The following is a 24,770-nucleotide window of genomic DNA, read 5'->3' on the forward strand; positions in this document are numbered from 1 at the left end:
ACTGTGAGCCCACTGTTGGGTAGGGACTGTCTCTATGTGTTGCCAATTTGTACTTCCCAAGCGCTCAGTACAGTGCTCTGCACATAGTAAGCGCTCAATAAATACGATTGATTGATTGATTGATAGTAATAATATTATTAAAGTTAATAAAGATTGTGTTTTTTTTTAAGCACTTACTATGTGCCAGGCACTGTACTAAGTGCTGGGGTAGATCGTATCTCGGCCTTTTGGCTAAGATCAAGTGTAGTATCTGTTCTAATCAGTTTAATATCTGGTACATCCTCTATCCAAGGACAATTTTTACGAGAAGCAACGTGGCTCAGTGGAAAATAGCACGGGCTTTGGAGACAGAGGTCATGGGTTCAAATCCCTGCTCCACCAATTGTCAGCTGTGTGACTTTGGGCAAGTCACTTAACTTCTCTGGGCCTCAGTTACCTCATCTGTAAAATGGGGATTAAGACTGAGCCTCCCGTGGGACAACCTGATCACCTTGTAACCTCCCCAGTGCTTAGAACAGTGCTTTGTATGTAGTAAGTGCTTAATAAATGCCGTCATTATTATTATTACAAGGAAATCAGGTTAGGTATAGTCCCTGTCCCACCTGGGGCTCACAGTCTTCAATCCCATTTTTCAGATGAGGGAATTTAGGCATAGAAAAGTGAAGTGACTTCCCTAAGGTCATGCAGGAGACAAGTGGCGGAGCCAGGATTAGAACCCAGGCCCTTCTGAGTCCCAGGCCTGGGTTCTTCCCACTAGGCCACACTGCTTCTCCTAAGTGCCATGTACTTAGTAATGCGCCTGGCAGTCAGAAAATACTACTGATCAATTGATCATTTGATTAATTAAGGGAGATTATTTTAGCATGTTATTTTAATAATTAGAAATGGCCCGGTAAAATAGGGGATTTATTATCATAATTATTACCATAATTAGAGGACCTGTATATATGTATATCACCTGAATATATGTTTGTATGTATTTATTACTCCATTTATTTTACTTGTACATATCTGTTCTATTTATTTTATTTTGTTAGTATGTTTGGTTTTGTTCTCTGTCTCCCCCTTTTAGACTGTGAGCCCACTGTTGGGTAGGGACTGTCTCTAAATGTTGCCAACTTGTACTTCCCAAGTGCTTAGTACAGTGCTCTGCACACAGTAAGCGCTCAATAAATACAATTGATTGATTGATCGTTATTGAGGACTTAGTATGTTCAGAGCACTGTTCTAAGCACTTGGGAGAGTGAACTACACCAGAATTATAGTAGACATGTTCCCTGCCCATAACGAGCTTCCAGTCCAAAGGATTTCTCCTGGTTATTGTCAGTTCATTGGTTACACATGGGGACTTCCCATCTCTGTTAATGTTTTCAAATTGCTCTTAGCGTTGCTGAAGACTGGTTTTGTGTGGTGAAAGGGGACATTTATGAAACCACACAGCTGTCAGAGAGGGTATTTAACAATGAATAATAGAAAACTACATTGCATGTAACTATTCCCCATGTTCAGTGACCTTCACCCTTGGTTTTATATGTGTGTGCCAGAGAGTGAGAGAGAAAGAGAAAGTGAAGGGAGCTGGAAACTGTAAGTTGAGACTGCAATTTGTTGTTTTATTTTCTGTTTTATAGTATTTCTTAAGTGCTTACTGTGTGCCAGGCCTTGCTGGGGTAGTGTCTAGATAATTGATTTGGACAGAGTCCCTGTCCCACATAGGGCTTCCAGTCCTAATCCCCATTTTACAGATGAGGCCCTGAGAAGTGAAGTGACTTGTCCAAGTGCATCTAGCACACACGTGTTGGAGCTGGGATTTGAACCCAAGTCCTCTGGCATTAGTCCACGCTGCCTTTATTAGGATTCTGTTGATCCCAATGGTTTGGGGAGCTGATTGAACTTTTTCTCTCCCGACTCAACTGTCCCAGTCCCCCTCACAACGAGAGAAGAGGAGAGAAGCTGGGTATAGGAGAAAGACAGAGTGTGATGGAGGGAAGCAGCACAGCCTAGGGGGTAGATACAGTGCTCTGCACACAGTAAGCGCTCAATAAATGCGATTGATTGATTGCCTGGGAGTCAGAAGGATGTGGGTTCTAATCCCGGCTCCATCACGTGTGTGCTAGATGACCTTGGACAAGTCACTTCCTTTTTCTGTGCCTCAGTTACCTCATCTGTGAAATGAGGATTCCCCTCTCAGGACCACATCTGGAGAGTTTCCAGTACTCTACCAGTCTCAGCTATGGGAGGGAGAGTCAGGCAGGGGTATACCTATTCCATTCCTAGCTTGGGCAGTGGCTAGTGAGTGGAAGGTAATCTGCTACAAGTCAAAACTCACATGTGCTGGGTAGCAACCTTATGGCAGAGAGTCGAGGGTGGAGACTCACATTTACGGAAGAAGGCGATGGTAAATCGCTTATGGATTTTGACCAAGAAAACTCTATGGATACATGACCAGAATGATTGCAGATGGAGGTGGGGCGTTCTGGGAGAGACGTGTCCGTGGAGTCGCTATGGATCAGAGATGACTTAACAACGTAAGACAGTAATTAATAATAATAATGTTGGCATTTGTTAAGTGCTTACTATGTGCAAAGCACTGTTCTAAGCGCTTGGGGGGATACAAAGTGATCAGGTTGTCCCACGTGGGGCTCACAGTCTTAATCCCTATTTTACAGATGAGGTAACTGAGGCTCTGAGAAGTTAAGTGACTTGCCCAAGGTCACATAGCAGACATGTGGTGGAGCTGGAATTCGAACCCATGACCTCTGACTCCAAAGCCAGGGCTCTTTCCACTGAGCCACGCTGCTTCTCTTAAGACTGTGAGCCGCATATGGGATAGGGACTGTGTCTAACCTGGTCAGCTTGTATGTACCCTAGGTCTTAGAACAGTGCTTGGCACATAATAAGCACTTAACAAATATCATGGTTGTTATGGTATGTCAAGGTCAAAGAGGTGGTGGTGAGTGAGCATTGTTTCATTCATTCCTTTATTCACTCAATCATATTTATTGAGAATTTACTGTGTACTGTGACAGTTTTGTCTCCTGGGATCGATAATAATAAGGGAACTACTAGTCAAGAAGTACACCGAAGATTAACGTTAGGAAGACTTGCTGTGAAGATCCTGGAAAAAGTCATGAAATATGCCGATATAACAATTGCCAAAAATAGAGATTGTCAATTCTTTGGTGTTTCCGGTGACAATGTATGGATCTGAAAGCTGAATAATGAAAAACCAGGATAGAGAGAACATTGATTCTTTGGAAATGTGGTATTGGAGAAGACTTTTGCGAATACCGTGGACAGCCCAAAAAACAAATGGATTTTGGAGCAAATGTAGCCAAAGTGATCTTTGGAAGGCCAAATGACTCAACTTAGATTAGCATATTTTGGACACATCATCAGGAGGACAAATTCTCTGTAGAAGACACTAATGCTAGGAAAAGTCCAGGGAAAATGCAGAAGAGGCAGACCAGCAGCTAGAAGGTTGGAGACCATAATAACAATAACGGAAGAACTGGTAGGTTGTGATCAGTCAATCAATCAATCAATCGTATTTATTGAGCAGTTACTGTGTGCAGAGCACTGTACTAAGCGCTTGGGAAGTACAAGTTGGCAACATATAGAGACAGTCCCTACCCAACAGTGGGCTCACAGTCTAAAAGATCGTGGCAGAGGACAAGATGTTCTGGAGAAAGTATATCCATGGAGTCGCTATGAATAAGGAAATGACAACAGCACTTAATAATACTTTGTGCAGAGCCCTATATTAAGCATTCAGGAGAGTACAAAACAACAATAAAAAGACACATTCCCTACCCACAATGAGCTTATAGTCTAGAGGGAGGGGAAACAGACATAAATATAAATAGGAGAAGCAGCTTGGGAGTCAGAGGTCCTGGTTTCTAATTCCAGCTCCACCACCTGTCTGCTGCCTAATTGGGGGCAAGTCTCTTAACATCTCTGGGCCTCAGTTACCTCATCTGGAAAATGGGGATGAAAACTGTGAGCCCCGTGCAGGACAGAGACTGTGTCTGACCCAATGATCTTGTTTCTCCCCCAGCGCTTAGAACAGTGCCTGGGACAGAGCGCTTAACAAATACCACAGTTATTATTTAGCCAAGTACTTAAATGCTGAACTGTGTGAAAGGGTCAAAATCTCACTGATCACCAACGTATATGAATTTTGGAGGATAGAATTCTAGTCATTTCCTCTGTCCTGATGGACTAGTATATCACAAGTGTAGTTCTGCATCAACCTAGATGTGAAATTTCCACTTGAAAGGGAACATTTAAATATGCATTTTTAGTCAGATAGTCCTGTCCTCTTGAAGTCCTCCCCGGCATTGCCCTGAAAAACACTGAGTATCAAGCAAAGCCTCGGAGGAGCTTAGGGCGATCTAATAATTAGATCCTGTTCCCTTTTTTTTATAATACTGGTTAAGCGCTTACTATGTGCTAGGCACTGTTCTAAGCCCTGGAGTTAATAATACTAATAATGATGGTATTTAAGTGCTTACTATATGCGAAGCACTGTTCTAAGCACTGGGGGGATACAAGGTGATCAGGTTGTCCCACGTGGGGCTCACAGTCTTCATCCCCATTTTACAGAAGAGGTAACAAGGCACAGAGAAGTTAAGTGACTTACCGAGTGTCACACAGCTGACAAGCAGCAGAGCTGGGATTAGAACCCATGACCTCTGACTCTCAAACCCGTACTCTTTCTAATGAGCCATGCTGCTCCTCAAGTAATCATCATCATCAGTCGTATTTATTGAGCACTTACTGTGTGCAGAGCAAATGGGTACAGTCCCTGTACCCATTTATTGGCTTGGGGTGTCTAATAATAATAATGATGGTATTTGTTAAGCGCTTTCTATGTGCAAAGCACTGTTCTAAGTGCTGGGGGGATACAAGGTGATCAGATTGTCCCACGTGGAGCTCACAGTCTTAAACCCCTATTTTACAGATGAGGGAACTGAGGTCCGGAGGAGTGATCCAATTTGCCCGAGGTCACACAGCAGACATGTGGTGGAGTTCCCCATTCCATTCATCCACCAGTGAGTGGGTTTTGTTGAGCATCCACTGGGCACAAAATGCTGTACTGAACTCCAGGTAGAGTTGAGCAGAAGCATCCCACATTTCCCCATGCTTTCAGGGCAAGCTTAAAGCTGAATGTCTGCATTTCTCATCCACACGTGCTAGATCTCCGGGCACCTCAGAGGTGTTGGCTCAAGAATCCGCAGAAGCAGTGGACAAGAGAACCAAGGCTAGGAGAAAGGCGAATCCCAATGGACCAGATTCGCTGTCTCTCCTCCCTCCGGAGTCTGAGAAGCAGCTTGATAGAGCCCTGGCCTGGGAATCAGAAGGACCCGGGATCTGATCTTGGCTCCACTGCTTTCTTGCTGTATGACTTTGGGTGAGTCACTTTGCTTCTCTGGGCCTCAGTTCCTTCGTCTGGAAAATGGGGACTAAGAATGTGAGCCCCTTGTGGGACAGGGACTGAGTCCAACTCCATTTGCTTGTATCCACCAGTGCCTGGAACATAGTAAGTGCTTAACAAATACCGCAGTTATTATTATTATTATTGTTATTATTCTGATGATCCCAGCCAGAGTTTTTTCTGCAGTCAGCTCCCGGGCCTATCTCTTCGGAGATCGTGTCAGAGGGATGAATCCGCTCATTTTGTTGGAAAGCTAAATATCTGATATCGAGAATCTAGGACAGAAGGAGTCTGCTGTCCACATCCATCTTAATTGCGTATTGTTCCCCATCAAAGAGCGAGCCGAGGAAAGAGATGAGTCCCGGTAATACAGCTCCGAGTTAATCAGTGGGCCAATCAATAGCGTTTGTCTCGCTCCTGCCATCTGAGAGACCCGAGGGCTCCCACGCGGGCTGAGAAACAATCAGAGCCATGCAGAAGATGGCTGTCTCAGAAATCACTCCGTTTTGAGCAACAGCAATGTGGCCTAAACTGGGGAAACTGACTGTCTCCTCAAATCCAAATGCCACTTTCAACACGTGTTTCCTCCAGATTTCTCCAGAACCCCTGGGTCCTGGTTGGCCCTTGGCCCCATCATCATCATTAATCGTATTTATTGAGTGCTTACTGTGTGCAGAGCACTGTACTAAGCGCTTGGGAAGTACAAGTTGGCAACATATAGAGACAGTCCCTACCCAACAGTGGGCTCACAGTCTAGAAAGGGGAGAACTCCACGGTGAAATGGCGTGACAGGGCGGCTGATGCTGTGGCTTTGCTGACTCTCATGGTGCTTCTTATCTTGGGATGGGCCTCATCTTCATCAGTAGTATTGTTTGAGTATTTTTGCCATGTCCAGAGCACTGTAGTAAGCACTTGGGAGAGTACAGCAAACCAGAGTTGAGAGACACACTCACCTGAAACAGGCCTTCTGTTGTACATCTTACAAGTGCATCTTCTCCTGTCAGTGATGGTAAAAACCTGGGCAAAATCTTTCTTTTGAAGCAGTTCCTTGAGTTGTTCGCATTGCTTTTCTTATCCCAGCGTTGAGGTCCTTTCCATTTAAGTTGAAGGAATGAGACTGCTTAGGTAACCTGGGCTTCGTTTCCTAAAGAAGCAGCGTGGGAGAAGCAGTGTGGCTCAGTGGAAAGAACCCGGGCTTGGGGGTCAGAGATTTTGTGTTCTAATCCTGGCTCAGCCACTTAGCTGTGGGACTTTGGGGAAGTCACTTCACTTCTCTGGGCCTCAGTTCCCTCAGCTGGAAAATGGGGATTAAGACTGTGATCCCCACATGGGACAACCTGATCGCCTTGTATCCCCCCAGCGCTTCGAACAGTGCTTTGCACATAGAAAGTGCTTAACAAATACCATCATTATTATTATTAGACACCCCAAGCCAATAAATAACTCCCACTACAGTCACTAGACTGTAAACTCATTGAGGGCAAGGATTGCATCTACCAGATCTGTGGTCTAGAATGCTCCCAAGCATTCAGTGCAGTGCTCTGCACACAGTGAGCACTCCAAAAATTCAATTGACAGTTGACTGATAAGGGTCTCACCTGGACCTTTGAGAGTCCAAGTTAAAATAATCCCCGGGGAATCCATATCAGATCTGGATAATGTCTTTTCCCAGGTGGTGGTTGTCTGTCTTGTCTGCATCATTATCATCATCATACTTGGTGTTCACTGAGCACTTACTATGTGACGAATTCTATACTGAGGAGCACTGCGAAAAGTACATGAGCCCAGGTGTACCATTCATAAAATTGACAAACTGTAAACTACTTGAGGGCAGGGATTATCTCTTCTTATTTTATGGTGGACTACTAATTGTGTTACCCCAAATAAGCAATAATAATGATAATTGTGGTTATCTAATTGCTTGCCACATACCAAACACTGTACTAAACGCTATGGTAGATACAAGATCATCAGGTTCCCACATGGGCTCACAGTACAGGAGGGAGAACAGGGATTCCCATTTTGCAAATGAGGGAACTGAAGCCCAGAAAAGTATAGTGACTTGCCCAAGGTCTCACAGCAGGCAGAGTTGGGATTAGAACCCAGGTCCCCTGACTCGCAGGTGTTCGGAAATACCGGTGCTGGTAATGAGGAAGCCGAAGCTATGGGGACTGATTTCAGAAATAGAAACGTGGCTTCAAAAGCCTCTTCATAACCACAAAGGAAATAGGAAAGCATGAAACTGAGCAAGAGACGGATGGAGAGGCCTTTTCAGAGGAGATTGTTAGTAAAAGATAGACTCCAGAAGAAAGTTGTTTTAGGTAGAAAGTGGATCAAAAGGACCACTGACATCTGACGCTACAGAAAGGATGTTTTGTTCACCAATGCAGAGACCTAGAATTTTCTCTGAGAAGTGTTTTTTAAGCACTGTTTTGAGTGCATGGACATCTCTATTATCGTTCAGAGATATGATCCCTTCTCTCAAGCAGCTTACAGTCTAACTTTCCACTGCCATTCTGTATTTTGGTAACGAGTGGTGTTGGAGTGGCATTATAGGAAAATCCACCTTTTCCACATGTGGTGGAATTCTATACTGAGACTGTTTCTGGATGAACAAAGAGCTAAGGATTTTTCTTTTTTAATGATATTTGTTAAGCACATGTTATAGGGCAGGCATTGTACTAATCGCTGGGGTAGATACAAGGTAATCAGATAGTACACAGTCCCTGTCCCACACGAGGCTCACTGTCATAATCCTCATTTTATAGATGAGAGGACTGATGCAGCCCCACAGCTTTGGGTTTTGACAATGCCAGCCTCCCCTTCGCTTCCCAGCCCCAGGGAAAATATTGCAAATTTCCATGAAAGATAAATCACCTTAGAGGTGTGAGAGGCAATCAGTTCACACCTGGGGAGATGCCATTGGCCTGAATAAGGATTTTCTTGAAGGAGAATCACACCCAGGTCGATTAGCTGCTGCAAAGACAGAGGGCAGGGAAAGTGACAAAGCGTTGGAAGCTTCATGCTGATAAGAAGAATGAAATAGAATCAGCTATGAGATGGCTCCAGGAAACTCTTGATGAAGTGAGTGTCACAGAAAACACCTGGTTTGAGGGTGGTGGTATTATTACTGTTATTATTATGGATCATTTTTCCACAAAAACGTTCAGGACTTGTCACGCACCTCCTCAAAAGAACTCCAGTGGTTGCCTATCTACCTTGGTTTCAAACGAAAACTCCTTCCCATTGGCTTTAAAGCAGTCCATCACCTCGCCCCCCTCGCTTCTCTCCTTCTACAACCCATCCTGCACACCTCACTCCTCTAGTGCTAACATCACTGTCAGTAACTTTCTCACTCAATCTCGCCTGTCTCACCACCAACCCCTAGCCCATGTCCTGCCTCTGGCCTGGAAGGCCCTTCCTCCTCAAATCTGACAGACAATCACTCTCCAAGCCTTATCGAAGGCACCCCTCCTCCAAAAGACCTTCCCAGATTAAGCTCCAATTTTCCTCATCTCCCAATCCCTTCTGTGTCACACTGACTTGCTCCCGTTGCTCTTCCCCCCTCCCAGCCCCGCAGCACTTATGTACAGATCTGTAACTTTATATATTTGTATTGATGTCTGTCTCCCCCAGCCCAGACAGTACGCTTACTATAGGCAAGGAATGTCACTGTTTATTGTTGTATTGTACTTCCCAAGTGCTTAGTACAGTGCTCTGCCCACAGTAAATTCTCAATAATTATAGAATAAATGAGTATTTGTTAAGTGCTTATTATTTGTCAAGCATTGTGGTAAGCCCTAGGGTAGATACAAGTTAATCAGGTCAGACACAATCCCTGCCCCACATAGGGTTCACAGTTGAAGTAGGAGGGAATACAGTGAGTTTACTGTAAGCTCATTGCAGACAGGGATCGTGTCTGCCAACTCTGTTCATATCAAAGTCTGTCCCCCACCCCCAGACTGTAAGCTCCTTGTGGGCATGGAATGTGTCAGTTCTATGGTGTGCTCCCAAGCACTTAGTACACTGTTCTGCACACAGTAAACGCTCAAGAAATACGATTGAATAAATGAAAAGTACTCTCCCAAGTGCTTAATACAGCGCTCTGCATATAGTAAGCATTTAATAAATGCCCTTGATTGATTGAGTGCAGTAGGATGTCAATGGGAAAATCAGTGCACTCTTTTCCCAAATGGCCTAATTGTACTTAGCCGTGTTTTAGAGAGGATGATTCAGTAAGTCCATGACCATAGCTCATTTCTCAGAAACGGTCAGCCTCCCCTTCTAGCAGAGGGGCGGAAGAGCAGATATTTGCAGGGAGAAAGCACGCCTCCCGAATAAAGCGGGGAAAAAGTTCCAGCAGCTCAAAGATGATTTAATCTCTGTCTTTCCCCTGAGATGTTCCAATGGATTTTTTAAAATACTTTGGCTTAAATAGCCCTGTTTGGGGTTCTGTTCATTGTTCTGCCTCAGTCTCTGAGCAGCTGAGTATTTGTAACTACAGAAAACTGAATGGAGATTCGAAGTCAGGATCTTTGAGTGGCAGACACAATGGGTTCCCTTATCTTCTGAATTTTGCTGGTCGCTTTCTCCAGCCCTACCACCCTCCCAGTCTGGAAGTGTTTCTCTGGTGAGGTTGTGGTTTATCATTTAATTTTTGTTGCAACAGGCAAGGAGAGTGTGATGATGGTATTTGATAAATGCTTAGTATGTGTCATGTGCTCTTCTAAAGATTGGGGTAGATAAAAGCTAATAAGTTTGAACTTGGTCCCTGTCTCACGTGGGGCTCACAGTCCTAATCCCTGTTTTACAGATGAGGTAGCATTCAGGAGAATATTCAGGGCCATCCAATATACATGTACAGAATGCCCTGGGACATGGACCTAGTTGTCTCTGACCTAAGTTTGGACAATGATTGTGGTATTTGTTAAGCACTTACTATGTGCCAAGCTCTAAACACTGAGGTGTAGGTACAAGGTAAACAGGACGGACACAGTCCCTGTTCTACATAGAGCTCACAGTCTCAATCCCAATTTTACAGATGAGATAACTGAGGCACACAGAAGTGAAGTAACTCACCCAAGATCACACAGCTCACAAGTGGCAGAGCTGGGATGAGAATCCGGATCCTCTGATTCTCAGGCCCAGGCTCTATCCACTAGGCAATCCTGCTTCCCAAAGCCATCCTAAGATGTGACAGCGGACAAAGAGGGGGCGGCCCAATGTAGGCTGACTGGTTTAATGCAGACAAAATGGCTCTCCCCTGTTGGGTTGTTATGTTCAGTGGTTGCTGTGCCTGGCTCTGTTTTCTCTTTTGCCGAATTGTCTCTCGTTCCTCACAGAGCTTTTGGTTAAGAAGAAGCACTTCCTTCCTGATGGCAATGCAGTATGCCAGTATGAGTCCTCGGCAACTGATTCCCAGTCTTCAACCGGAATAATAATGATAGTATCCGTGAAGCGCTGTCAATCCCTGTTTAAAGGAAGCGTTGTTGGAGGATTTATTTTCCCATGCCTTCAAAGCCCTTCCTCTGCCATCTTTGCTTTTGCTTTCCCATGTCAAATGTCCATATTGCCTATGTTGGTTCTCCCGCTTGACAACTGTACTGGCCTCCTCACAATCTCCCTGCCTTCCATCTCGTACCGTCGTAGCCTGAACTAGTCCCTGCAACCCAGATAACCACCTGAAATGGCCCGTTGGCACACATTTCTCCCCTTCTCACAATCCTCCAATGATTGTGGTATTTGCCAGGCACTGTATTAAGTGCCGGGGTAGATACTGGCTAATTGGGTTGGACACAGTCCACGGTCCCACATGGGGCTCACGGTCTTAATCCCCATTTTACAGATGAGGGAACTGAGGCATGGAAAAGTGAAGTGACTTGCCCAAGGTCACACAGCAGACAAGTGGCGGAGCCAGGATTGGATGAATAGAGGAGTGGTGGTGCTGGGATTAGAACCCAGGTCCTTCTGACTCCGAGGCCTGGGTTCTGTCCACTAGGCAACACTGCTTCTCATTGACACCCCCGTTTCTCTCCATGTTAATCAGAAAGCCCTTATCATTCATTTCAAGGGCCCCTGCCTGCCTCCCCCATCATGTATTTAGGCTCTCTTCCCCTGCCACACTCCAGCTCTCACCCTTCCTCCCCACCAAGACACAAAACCGTGGATCATCCTGGCTAATGTGAGAGGAACGGTCAATCTTCCTGTGGCATTGCCTTGGCCCTGACAGGAAAGAATTGAGGACCCTGTGTTCGGCATAGAAATCTCTTCCCCATCTCAGACACAACCTCCCAACTCAGCTCGACAGAGAAGTGACAGCCTCCGACAGCTATTCCACGGAGGCCGAGCTCATCACGACTGTCTGAGTGACATCTTGTCATCATCAAAAGATGGAAAGCTGGGCCTGGGTTGAATTAGTCACTCTCTTTATGTTTTGTGATATTTGTTAAGCATTTAATATGTGCCAGCACAGTTCTAAGTACTAGAGTAAATATAATCAGATTGGACGCAGTCCATGTCCCTCGTGTGACTCACAAACTTAATCCCCATTTTACAGATTAGGGAATTGAGGCCCATTCATTCAGTCCCATTTATTGAGTGCTTATAGTATGCAAAGCACTGTACTAAGCACTTGGGGGAGTACGCTGCAACACCATATTCCCTGCCCACAGCAAGATCACAGTCTAGAGGGGAAGGCACACATTAATACACATAAATAAGTGATATTTACATATGCGCTTTGGGGATAAGTGAAGTGAGTTGCCCGAGGTGACAAGGCCGGCAAGTGTCAGAAATGGGATTAGAACCCAGGTCCTCTTACTCCAAGATGTGCTCTTTCCACTATGTGGCATGGCTCTTCCAACATCAGTTCCCCACCTCCGGGGTTCTTTGGAGGGGATGCGGATGATGGAAGGGGCTGACTTGCAAGCAACCAGAGATCCTTCTGGAGGAATTGGGTCAAGAAAGTTCAAGGCAAATGGAATTTGCATCCCTCTTTTCCATGGAAACTGAAGCTTCGAGCAGGAGGGCCCCAGGGGAGGGAGGTTGGGGACAAAGACTCAGAAGAAGCAGTGTGGCCTAATGGATAGAGCATGGGCATGGAAGTCGGAAGGACCTGAGTCCCAATCCCAGCTCCGCCACTTGTCTGCTGTATGACGTCGGGCAAGTCACTTCCCTTCTCTGGGCCTCAGTTTCCTCATCTCTAAAATGGGGGTTAAGACAGGGAGCCCACGTGGGACATGGACTGTGTCCAACCTGATAACCTTGTATTTATCCCAGTGCTTAGTACAGCTCTTGCTACATTGTAAGCACTTAACAAATTCCATTAAAAAAAAACGTTTGCTGTAAACCAGCAAAAGCTAGGAGCGGAATTGAAGATTAGGACAAAAGGTCTCTGTGAAATCTTCAGAAAGGCAACAGGGAGTGACGGGGAGGATTGAAAGGCAGAGGGAATTTGTTTGTGGCAACAGGAGAGCAGGATTAGAAAAAGGATTTGAATTTGAGCTTTATTAAGTATTAACTCACAGCCACCGATTCCCCATCTCAGCTGGAAGAAAGAGAAACTTTACGGCTCTTGGTAACCACCTCGACAAAGAAGATTATCTTTCTGTAAATTCTCGATAATCTCATTCGAGTTTAATAATCTTTTTGACCAAGGAGCCTTTATCTAAGTTTGCCAGGTCCTCTGTTTCATCTCAGTTCCTTCTCAGGTAATGTCGGCCCCATCCTTCGATGGCAGAAAAATCAGAATCAAGGCAATAGTCACGCGCGCAAAGAAGAAAGGCCAAATTTTCTCCGTAAACAGTTCCCAGTCGGATTCCCAAACGCATGGGGGCAATTAGCCGGATCCTTGCTGAGGTTCCTTAGTTGAGAAGATAAACATTCTTCTGGATCTAATTCGGCCCAGATCAATCGGAAAATAGTTCCAGAGTGGGTGAGATTCTCCCTCAAAGCTGTAGCCCTCCGCACGACTCTGAGGCCTTTCACGGGACAGGTCCAAGCTTAATAATAATAATGATGTCATTTATTAAGCACTTACTATAATAAAAATGATGGCATTTATTAAGCACTTACTATGTGCAAAGCACTGTACTAAGTGCTGGGGAGGTTACAAGGTGATCCAGGTTTTCACACGGGGGGCTCACAGTCTTAATTCCTATTTTACAGATGAGCGAACTGAGGCCTAGAGAAGTGAAGTGACTTGCCCAAGGTCACACAGCTGACAACTGGCGGAGCTGGGGTTTGAACCCATGACCTCTGACTCCAAAGCCTGTGCTCTTTTCCACTGAGCCATGCTGGCTCTGTCCCATCCTTTCTGGATGAGAATACTCATGATTGTGGTTCTCGTTAATACTTTTTTCATATTAATGTCTGGCTCCCCCTCTAGACTGCGAGCCTGTTGTGGGCAGGGATTGTCTCTATTGCTGTATTGTACTTTTCAAGTGCTTAGTACAGTGCTGTACACACAGTAAGAGCTCAATAAATATGATTGAATGAATGAATAAGTAAATGCTCAATGAATACAATTAAATGAAGGAATGTGAAGCCTTACTATGTGCCAAGCACTGTATGAAGCACTAGGGTTGATACAGGTTATCCCCCTGCTAGATTGCAAGGGAATGGGGACAAAGGAAGTGACCTGATTGTGAGATAATAATAACTGTGATGTGTGCATGCTTACTATGTAAGTACTATGTAGCACTGTACTAAACGCTAGGGTAGATACAAGATCATCATGTCCCACATGGGACTCACAGTCTAAGTAGGAAGGAGAACAGGGTTTAAATACCCATGTTGCAAATGAGAGACCAGAGGCACAGGGAAGTTGTGACTCATCAAAGGTCACACAGCAGACAAGGGGTTGGGGGGAGACAGAATTAGAATCCTGGTCCTTCTGATTCCCAGGTCCATGCTCTCTCCACTAGGTCATTCAGAAAACAGGTTTTCCCATTTTCCCATTCCTGTCCATGACCGTCCACCAGAATCCAAACGTTTTCATGACCCCGAAGCCAACGGACTCAACCTAAACACACCCAGGTCCCCAAGCTTGAAATTGTGATTTCACCGATGCTTAGGTGAACCCTGGAAACGTGAAATTCATGGATTTTTTTTCACTGTCTTCAAATCCAGCGGGCATTAAAAGATACAAATTACAGAGCCAGGCTTTTAACAGAACAAGAGAACAAGGTAACGTTTTGGGAAAGTTAGTCCCCCAAATGAAAACTCAGGCTTGTAAAGCTTTTCAAAAATTCGAGACACATCATGCAAAGGTATGGATATATTTTGGAAAGGAAGTTCCAGTGAGAAGCAGCACAGTATAATAGATAGGGCACAGGCCTGGGACTCGGGAGGATCTGGGTTTTAATTCCAGCTCCACCGCACATCCGCTGTGTGACCTTGGGCAAATCATTTAATTTCTCTGGGCCTCAGTTACCTCATCTGTAAAATGGAAATTAAGGACGTGGGGCAAGGTCTGTGTCCATGCTGATTAGCCTCTGTCTGCCCCAGTGCTTTGGTACAGTGACTGACACATAGTAAGTCCTTAACTAATACCATAAAAAAATGCTCTAAATTAGCTGAGGCAGAATATCCGAAATAGTTCACTTTGGTGACAAACCAGTCACGTTGTAGACCGAGTTGAGGATCCATTCATTTGTTTCTCAACGCAGATGATGACTGAGTGATCCTCTGGTGAGCCAGCTGAAATTTGTTGGCAAAGTTATAGCTTAATTAGTCACCCCGAGTTTTGGATCTCGAATGGTCACATACTGTAAAACCCCCAGTGTTTTCTCTTTGGTTGACTGGGGTAGATTGCTAATGAAACTGTCTTTCAAATTGATAGCATCTGCTATTCGGTCATTGGGTTTCCTCACAGACTACTAGATTTATTAATCTTATTCAGGTGACCTGCAAGAATATTGGCCCACGCCTTATGGACTCGTCTCTTATTTACTCAATCGTATTTATTGAGCGCTTACTGTTTGCAGAGCACTGTACTAAGCGCTTGGGAAGTACAAGTTGGCAACATATAGAGACGGTCCCTACCTAACAGTGGGCTCACAGTCTAGAAGGTGGAGACAGAGAACAAAACCAAACATATTAACAAAATAAAAGAAATAGAATAAATATGTACAAATAAAAGAAATCGAGTAATAAATACGCACAAACATATATACATATATACAGGTGCTGTGGGGAGGGGAAGGAGGTAAGGCGCCAGGCCTGTGCTCTAACCATTAGGCCACACTGCTTTCAAAATGTTCTCCAGTTTCTTCTCCCCCTCCATTCTTATTTTGTCTCTGAGTTCTTTCTGACCCAATCGCCCTGAGATGACTCTCAAATCAAGCGTCCTGTGAAATTGCTTCTGGTGGTTTTCAATACCTGGGCTGAATGAATGAACGAATGAATCTTTGCGGGCGGGTGGGGGTGACTGACGTAGACTGCGCTGGGTTTGACTGGGGCCCATAAAATAGATGGAATGATCAGTGGGAGCGTCAAGTAACCTTTCATACCAGGATAGTAATGACTTCTCTGAGCCTTTAATTCATTTAAATATGTCTGAACTTTCTGGTTACTACCCACATATTTTTCTTTTTGAAGGTTGGAATTAAAAGACTAATTTATTAGAAAATCTGGCCAATGTTCCAATGATATAGGCATTTGTTGTTTTTTTTTTCATTCTAAAAGAAAACTCCACAGACCTTACATTTGAGTGAAGGCAAAAAATTGAACTGTTGTGACCACTGCTGACATCAGTGAGCTTCATTATTAAAACTACCTCACCCCTCTTTCACCACTCACACAATCACTCCCACACATGCTCCTAGTGTCAGATTTGACGCAAATCTTGGGTGCTATAAAAATATCTGGGAGAATGACATCATCTAAATCTTCTGGATCATCAATAGTATTGTTTGTGCACTTACTCTGTGCAGAACACTGTGCTAGGCTCTTGGCAGAGTGCAGTAAAGAAACGCCATCCCAGCCCTCAAGGAGCTTACAGTCTCCTCTTCACAGAGCACTGTACTGAGTGTTTGGGAGAAGCAGCATGGCTCAGTGGAAAGAACACGGGCTTTGGAGTCAGAGGTCATGGGTTTTTTTTAATCCCGACTCCACCAATTGTCAGCTGTGACTTTGGGCAAGTCACTTAACTTCTCTGGGCCTCAGTTCCCTCATCTATAAAATGGGGATGAAGACTGTGAGCCCCCCGTGGGACAACCTGATCACCTTGTAACCTCCCCAGCATTTAGAACGGTGCTTTGCGTGTAGTAAGCGCTTAGTGAATGCCATTTTTTTAAAAAAAGGAACAGACTGAGAAAAAACGATCCCTGCCCTTTAAGAACCTCTACTCTATGCAGAGCAATGAACTGTGCATTTGGGAGAGTACAGTAGTTTGGGGAGAGTAATTGTGGGCAAGGAAGACCTCAGCTCCCTTCAAGCTTTCAACATTCCCTCATCCCTGCAACCCCGTGTTAGAGAGCCCAGGGTATTTCTATCTGCATACGTAGATTGGACAGACGCAGGTGAGATTTTCCATCGGATGGGGAGCGGATTTAACATTGAGGAGTTATGTCCTCAATGGCTTCCCGAGTGCTTGGCGGGAACAAGGTTTGGAGGGGGTTTTAGATCGACTCGGAGATGTTCATTAGGGGAAAGTCAGCTCTGAAGCTCCAGTCCAATTATCGGCTTCCAGCAGTAGTGGGGTCTTAAGTGTACATCGCATTAGTGCTAAGTGGATAAAATCAGCTTTCTCCGGGGGCACTATGCCTTCGGTATTGAAATCCATTCCAAAAGGCGAGAACTGAGACCAGGAAAATATCCAGTGAATTAAAGGACTCCGGAGAAATAAATAGAACTTTAAAGTTGTGAATTTGTTTGGTTCCTAGGTGACTTCCTAAAGCCAATGTGCTGGTATACCGGTGGATGTTTGGTTTGGGTGATGGGGGAAATAAAGCTATTTGAACAACAGTGGCCCCAGTAACTCTTCCGATTAGCGTGTTTTCTAAGACTTCTGATTAGAGAAGCAGCCTGGTCCAGTGGACGGGCCTGGGTGTCAGAAGGACCTGGTATTCAAATCCATGTCTCCTGATTCACAGTGCAGTGCTCTTTCCAATAGGTCACACAGGTCGCCTCCGCCTGTCGCTGACTCATTGTTAAATAGGGAATCGATGCTTGGCAACTTGGGAACGTGAAGTTTTCCATTTGCTAAGAGTGCTGAAGGGGAAGAGCGAGGGATGGGTCTTGATGACCGGAATAAGAATCTCAGCCTATTTCCAGTAGCTCGCATTTGCTTCTTTTGTCTTTGAACTTTAGGGAGCGTTCTTCGATCACGCAACAGAAACAAGTCAGGGCCGTCTCGAATTCAAAATGTCCATCAACGGCGTGAGCAAATTCAACAGCAAGGTAAAGAGCCCCAAGTTCAATTTTCCTCCAAGCACCTGAGTTTTTCCCCAACGTTTCTCCTGAAATCTTGTGTTTTACCAAATGTCCCTCTCTTTTCCCCTATGTCCTATATAGTCTCAGCTGCTACTCTGTGGACACAATTGAACTGAGTTTGAAATTTCCTGATTGGTGGAGGGATCTGTCCTTTAAACCAAAAAGCTTGTCCCCTCTGGAGTTAGTTGGGACTATGCTGGAATATATGCATATTATATATTATATAATATATATTGTATATATATCATATACATACTAAGCACTATATATATATGCATATATATGTGCATATATATAGTGCTTAGTACAGTGCTCTGTACACAGTAAGCGCTCAGTAAATACGATTGAATGTATGTATATATATACATATATATATATATATTTTTTTTTTTTAATGGTATTTGTTAAGCACTTACTTTGTGCCAGGCACTATACTCAGAGTTGGGGCTATTATTATCCAGTGCCGTCAAGTCATTTCAAATTCACAGGGACTCTGTGGATATATTTTCTCCAGAAAGTCCTGTCTTCCAAAGCTGGGGTAGACACAAGCTCATCAGGTTAGTCCATGTCCCACATGGGGCTCACAGTCTTAATCCCCATTTTACAGATGAGGGAAAGAGACAAAGAGAAATTAAGTGACTTTATTTTTATGGTATTTGTTAAGCATATTTGCTAAGTGCTTTCTATGTGCCGGGCACTGTACTAAGCGCAGGGGTAGATCCAAGCAAATCAGGTTGGGCACAGTCCATTTACCACATAGGGCTTTCAGTCTTAACCCCCCTTTTCCAGGTGAGGGACTAAAGCAAGGAGAAACAAAGTGACTCGCCCAAGGTCACACAGCGGACAAGTGGCAGAGCTGGGATTTAAAACCCTGGTCTTTCTGACTCCTAGGTCTGGGGTCTAACCACTAAGCCACACTTCTTCCCGAGATACAGCAGATATGTTCCATCTGCATAGATGAGCCCCAAGCTTCAGTGAAGCTGTCAGGAGGAAGAATGTCCAGGGAGCCTATCTCTTTTCTTGATTTATGGTGAGCCCTTTATTAATTTTTATGGTCTATGTTTTCTTAAATAGCTGCAGCCTATTTTGGACACCCGGAATAGTTGTTCTTGCTAGATGGGAGAGCTTTTAATTGGTCCACTGAAGACAAGATCACCTCTGGAAAAAAAAAAAGAAAGAAAATAATAATACTAGCAAGACAGAAAGGCCAACCTACCACCATGTGTGAAGAGTTCACGGTAAAGTGCCAATTTCATTTTCTTTACTGATCATTTTGATTCCCTGAACCTACCATTCAATTTAAGTGCAGAGCAGGAGTGCAGCCATGTGAGGCATTGTTTTTTATTATTACTAATAATATAATAGTAATTGTGGTATTTGTTTAGGACTTACTGTGGGCCAGGCACTGTACTTAACGCCGGGATAGATTCAAGCTTGTCGGGTTGGACACAGCCGCTGCCCCATGTGGGGCTCCCACTCTTAATCCCCATTTTTATAGACAAGGGAAATGAGGCCCAGAGAAGTGAGTTAACTTGCCCAAGGTCACACAGGAGAAAAGTGGCAGAGTTTTTCGTCGTTTTTTATTTTTAAGTTTATGGCCCCTCCGTCTCATCAGTCTCTTACCTGGAAATTTCCATTTTGTTTTCGAGATTCCACCAAGAATACCAACGAGCAGACCTGACAGGTTTAGGCGTACGTGGTCCGGATTTAATCACCGAAAAGCCATCCCCCGGGTGCTAGATTGTTCCCCCTGAATTGCCTTTCGAAGCGATGCCACATCTTGTTAAAGCGTGGCTCTGGTTAAGGGATCGATTCTTTTCCAGGTGGAGAGTCCAGAGTGAGCTTGGGGTTGGAGGGTCAACCTCATTTCTGTTGTGTTGGGGTCTCATCCGCAACCCAAAAGCAATCAGTCAGTCATATTTACTGAGCACTTACCGGGGGCGGAGCACTGTACTATGCTCTTGGGAGAGTACAATGTAACAATAAACAGACACATTCCCTGCCCACAACAAGTTACAGTCTAGAAGGGGTGATTGGAAACTCTTGGAGGATCAGGCTGTGATGCCTTCTCAGCCTGTCCTAAAGGAGACAGTGTGCTTAGTACTGTACTGTGCTTAGTACAGTGCCTGCACATAGTAAATACCATTGATTGATTAACCAACACTATAAAAAAGGACAAGATTCCTGTTTTCCTTCACCCTTTGACTGCAAACCTCTTGTGAGCCTGGGACTATTTCTGATCTTCTTATATTGTATATATGTTTGTACAGATTTATTACTCTACTTTTCTTGTACGTATTTACTATTCTATTTATTTTATTTTGTTAATATGTTTTGTTTTGTTGTCTGTCTCCCCCTTCTAGACTGTGAGCCCGGTGTTGGGTAGGGACCGTCTCTATACATTGCCAGCGTGTACTTCCCAAGCGCTTAGTACAGTGCTCTGCACACAGTAAGCGCTCAGTAAATGCGATTGAATGAATGAATAAGGGGATTGCAATCCCCTAAGGGCAGAGCACTGAACTGAGGACTTGTGAGAATGCAATAGTAATCATCATCATCATGGTTGTTGTTAAGCGCTTACTATGTGCCAAGCACTGTTCTAAATGCTGGAGTAGATACAAGGTAATCAGGTTGTCCCACTTGGGGCTCACAGTCTTAATCCCCACTTTACAGATGAGGTAACTGAGGCACAGAGAAGTTAAGTGGCTTGCCAAAGGTCACACAGCAGACAAGGGGCAGAGCCGGGATTAGAACCCACATCTTCTGACTCCCAAGCCCATGCTCTTTCCACTAAGCCATGCAGCTTCTCTTCCAGTTTTGTATTTCCCCCTAATAGAGTTCAACCAAAAACCTGATTGCGGGCCCAATGGAATCGATCCGCAATCCTCTGACACCCGTGGCCACAACGGAGAAGCACCATGGCATAATGGATAGAGCACGGGCCTGGGAATCAGAAGGTCATGAGTTCTAATCCTGACTCTGCCACTTGTCTGCTGGGTGACCAGCAAGTCACTTCACTTGTCTGGGCCTCAGTTACCTCATCTGAAAAATGGGGATTGAAACTGTGAGCCCCATGTGGGACAGGGACTGTGTCCAACCTGATTTGCTTGTATCTAATCCAGCACTTAGTACAGTGCCTGGGACATAATAATAATAATAATAATAATAATGGCATTTATTAAGCGCTTACTATGTGCAAAGCACTGTCCTAAGCTCTGGGGAGATACAAGGTGATCAGGTTGTGCCGCATGGGGCTCACAGTCATCATCCCCATTTTACAGATGAGGTAACTGAGGCTCTGAGAAGTTGTGACTTGCCCAAGGTCACACAGCAGACATGTGGCGGAGCCAGGATTCGAACCCATGACCTTTGACTCCAAAGCCCGTGATCTTTCCACTGAGCCGTGCTGCTCCTATAATAATAATAATAATAATGGTATTTGTTAAGCAGTTACTATGTGTCAAGCACTGTTCTAAGCACTGGGTTAGACACAAGGTAACCAGATTGTCCCACGTGGGGCTCACAGTCTTAATCCCCATTTTACAGATAAGGTAACTGAGGCACAGAGAAGTGAAGTGACTTGTCCAAAGTCACACAGCTGATAAGTGGCAGAGCCAGGATTAGAACCCATGACCTCACATTCCCAAGCCCGTGTTCTTTCCACTAAGCCACACTGCTTCATCACTTAATAAGCACTTAACAAATGCCATCATTATCATTATTATTGTCAGAAGCAGAGACCAACGGCTAATCCCCCTTCCGGCCGCAGGATTTTCCGGGTGGGTTTCGGAAAAGCGTCCCATTTACCGTCGGGAAGTTGGGCATCTGAGGGGATCGGTGGGTTAGGAGAACCAGAGCAGGATCTCGGGACTGATTCCCTTTCCCTTTGAAGACTTTATCCTCGGGGACTTGGAACAGTTTCCTGCCTGACATTTTCTGAACGTATTAAACAAGCAATTACTTCAGGAGACCAAACCCGGAGCCTAGTCAGGTGTAAACACAATCTACTGTGGGAACAGAAGAAACACAAAAAAAGAAAAAAGGAAAGCCATCTCAACCTAAAATGCTCTCCCGCATGACTCGCTGCTATTCAATTTGAAACCTACCCGGCATTCCTTTATTCTGGGGCCTGATGTTTTGTGAGATATCACGACCAGCACTACCACGAGCGGCAGGCGCAGAATCAGAAAACGAGCTTTCAAGACCATCAGGAGTTAATCACCGAGCCTCTCGCCGTGAAAGGAGTGGGTGGAAGGCACATCAACTCTTTTGGACTGCTGTGTACCGAACTTAACCGTCCTTTCTCTGGGAGATTGGCATTAATTATATCTCATCTCTCCTGGGAGGATAAGTGCCTTTCAGCTGTCTTTGGTTGGGTACTGAAAATTCTCCCTGCTCCTCCTCACGTTCTGGGGCTGGCAATTTAAACCCGGGAAAAAATAATGTCAACTGTGAAAGTAACAGGTAAGCTCTCCCCTTGTATGTCCTTTCCTCCATCAGAAGACGGTCTTCCTCCCTGAAAGGGTCCGGGTTCTAGGAGAGATTCGGTCTTTGTGTCAGAGAAGCCATGGCTGTAGAACAGAGAAAGTCAGATTCCTGCAGTGCGAGAAAGATGCCTCATTTTGGGGATGCTTGGTGTGGCGCAACAATTCTCCCATTATTCTGCCTGTGACAGTGATGGACTCCCACTGTGTGTAAGCACTGAACTAAGCCGAGAAGCAGCGTGGACTAGTAGATAGAGCCCGGTGCCTGGGAAGTCAATTGCCTCACTTGCAAAATGGGGATTCAAGAGTTGTTCTCCCTCCTACTTGGGCTGTGAGCTCCAGGTGGGACCTGATTGTCTTGCATCTACCCCAGCGCTTAGTACAATGCTTGACACATAGTAAGCGCTTACATATACCACAGTTGTTATTATTCATGGCCAAGGGTTCCAAAAGAAGAGGCGCTTGGCTCGTTTGTGGTTTGGCAGTTTGATTTTCTGGTCCCAGATCTTGATGGTCCCAAGTCTTCAAAACACGGCTCCGGAAATAGAGCCAATTCCTTTATGTCCCCGGCACCTCCGAGTGGAATGGGGGCCAGGACCACCACGGCATTCACTATTTTGGACTTCATCAATCAATCAATCAATCGTATTTATTGAGCGCTTACTGTGTGCAGAGCACTGTACTAAGCACTTGGGAAGTACAAGTTGGCAACATATAGAGACAGTCCCTACCCAACAGTGGGCTCACAGTCTAAAAGGGGGAGACAGAGAACAAAACCAAACATACTAACAAAATAAAAACTTCATCACTGGAGCATGGGCCTGGGTGTCAGAAGGTCATGGGTTCCAATTCCACCTCTTCCACTTGTCTGCTGTGTGACCTTGGGTGAGTCACTTCCCTTCTCTGAGACTGTTACCTCATCTATAAAATGGGAATTGAGATTGTAAGCCCCATGTGGGACAAGGAATATGCCCAACCTGATTTGCTTGTATCCACCCCAGTGCTTAGTACAGTTCCTGGTACACAGTAAGCACTTAACAAATACCATAATTGGAAAAGGCCACTTTGGGATCCATTACCCGAGGAGGCCACTTTAGGATTCATTATTGGAAGAGGCCATCTCAGAATCCATTATTGGAAGAGGTCATTTTGGGATCCATAACTGGAAGAGGTCATTTCGGGATCCATTATTGGCAAATCCCATTCCAGGCCCTATGTGGAAGCTCATGGGAGATGCCCATGCCTTGGATTGATCTTAGGGGTGTAAATTCCACACAGTTTTCTGAGGCAGATATCACCATATAAACATCTTGATCTCCCATGATGCCTTGAAAGTATGCGTTACATATGTACCCCTTAAGAACTTGACATTCATCACACCCCTAAGAACTTAAATACATATCCACAAACTCCGCCAGTCCCCTGTTAGTAATCTATTCCAATCTCTCTCTCCAGCCTCTAGAATAAACTAACTGTGGGCAGGGAGTAATGTCGTCTCCCCAGTGCTTAGTACACTGTTCTGTACCCAGTGAGTACTCAATAAATGCCACTGTTCCAGAGCGTCATCCTGATCAACTCTTGCCACTGACCCCTCGCCCCACATTCTCCCACTGACCTGGATCTTCCTTTTCATTCTTTTTCAACAGATGAGCACTTTCCCCACCTTCACAGCCTTATTAAAATCCCATCTCCTCCAGGAGGCCTTCCCTCTTTTCCCTTACTCCCTCTCCCTCTGTGTCACCTATACACTAGGATCTGTCCCCTTTTGAGACTTGATATACCCCATCCAGGAATAAAGACCATTGATTGCTTGATTGCTTTATTCATTGTAATGGCTTTTATTCATATTAATGTCTTATTCATATTAATGTCTTTATTCCTATTAATATATTGTATTCATACTGATGCCTTTATGTCGTTGTCTTGTATTCACATAATGTCCATCTCCCCCTCTAGACTGTAAGCTCGGAATGGGCAGGGAATGTGTCTGCTAATTCTGTTGTATTGTACTGCACCCTTAGTACAGTGCTCTGCGCCTAGTAAGTGCTCAGTAACTACAGTTGATTGATTCCATTTCCAACTCTAAATGTATGTTGGGACAAGATATGTTTCTGGTAGCGATCTTTTCTTTGGCATCAGCCCGGGCATCAGAGGATCTGGGTTCTAATCCCAGTTCCTCCACTTGTCTGCTGTGTGACCCCGGGCAATTACTTGGCTTCTCTTTGCCTCAGTTACCTCATCTGCAAAATGGGGATTAAGATTGTGAGCCCAAGTGGAACCAAGAACTGTGTCCAAACTGACTAACTTGTATTTACCCCAGTGCTTAACAAAAACTATTAAAAAAAAAAAATCCAACTTAACATCCTTCTCCTCAGGCAGCTCTAAACATGTGGTCCACAACACATTTAACACAGAGC

General features: G+C 44.8%; 1 non-coding gene and 1 pseudogene across 1 annotated transcript; both read left to right on the forward strand.

Annotated features, from left to right (window-relative positions):
• Positions 1–211: 211 nt before the first annotated feature.
• Positions 212–314, forward strand: LOC119945360 (annotated as a pseudogene).
• Positions 315–2,178: 1,864 nt separating this feature from the next.
• Positions 2,179–2,316, forward strand: LOC119945326. The gene has a single exon (XR_005456195.1). It is a non-coding gene; the product is annotated as a small nucleolar RNA SNORA7 (small nucleolar RNA).
• The last annotated feature ends 22,454 nt before the right edge of the window (positions 2,317–24,770 follow it).

The sequence above is a fragment of the Tachyglossus aculeatus genome, chromosome 24 (genome assembly GCF_015852505.1).
Source record: "Tachyglossus aculeatus isolate mTacAcu1 chromosome 24, mTacAcu1.pri, whole genome shotgun sequence".
Lineage (NCBI taxonomy): Eukaryota > Metazoa > Chordata > Mammalia > Monotremata > Tachyglossidae > Tachyglossus > Tachyglossus aculeatus.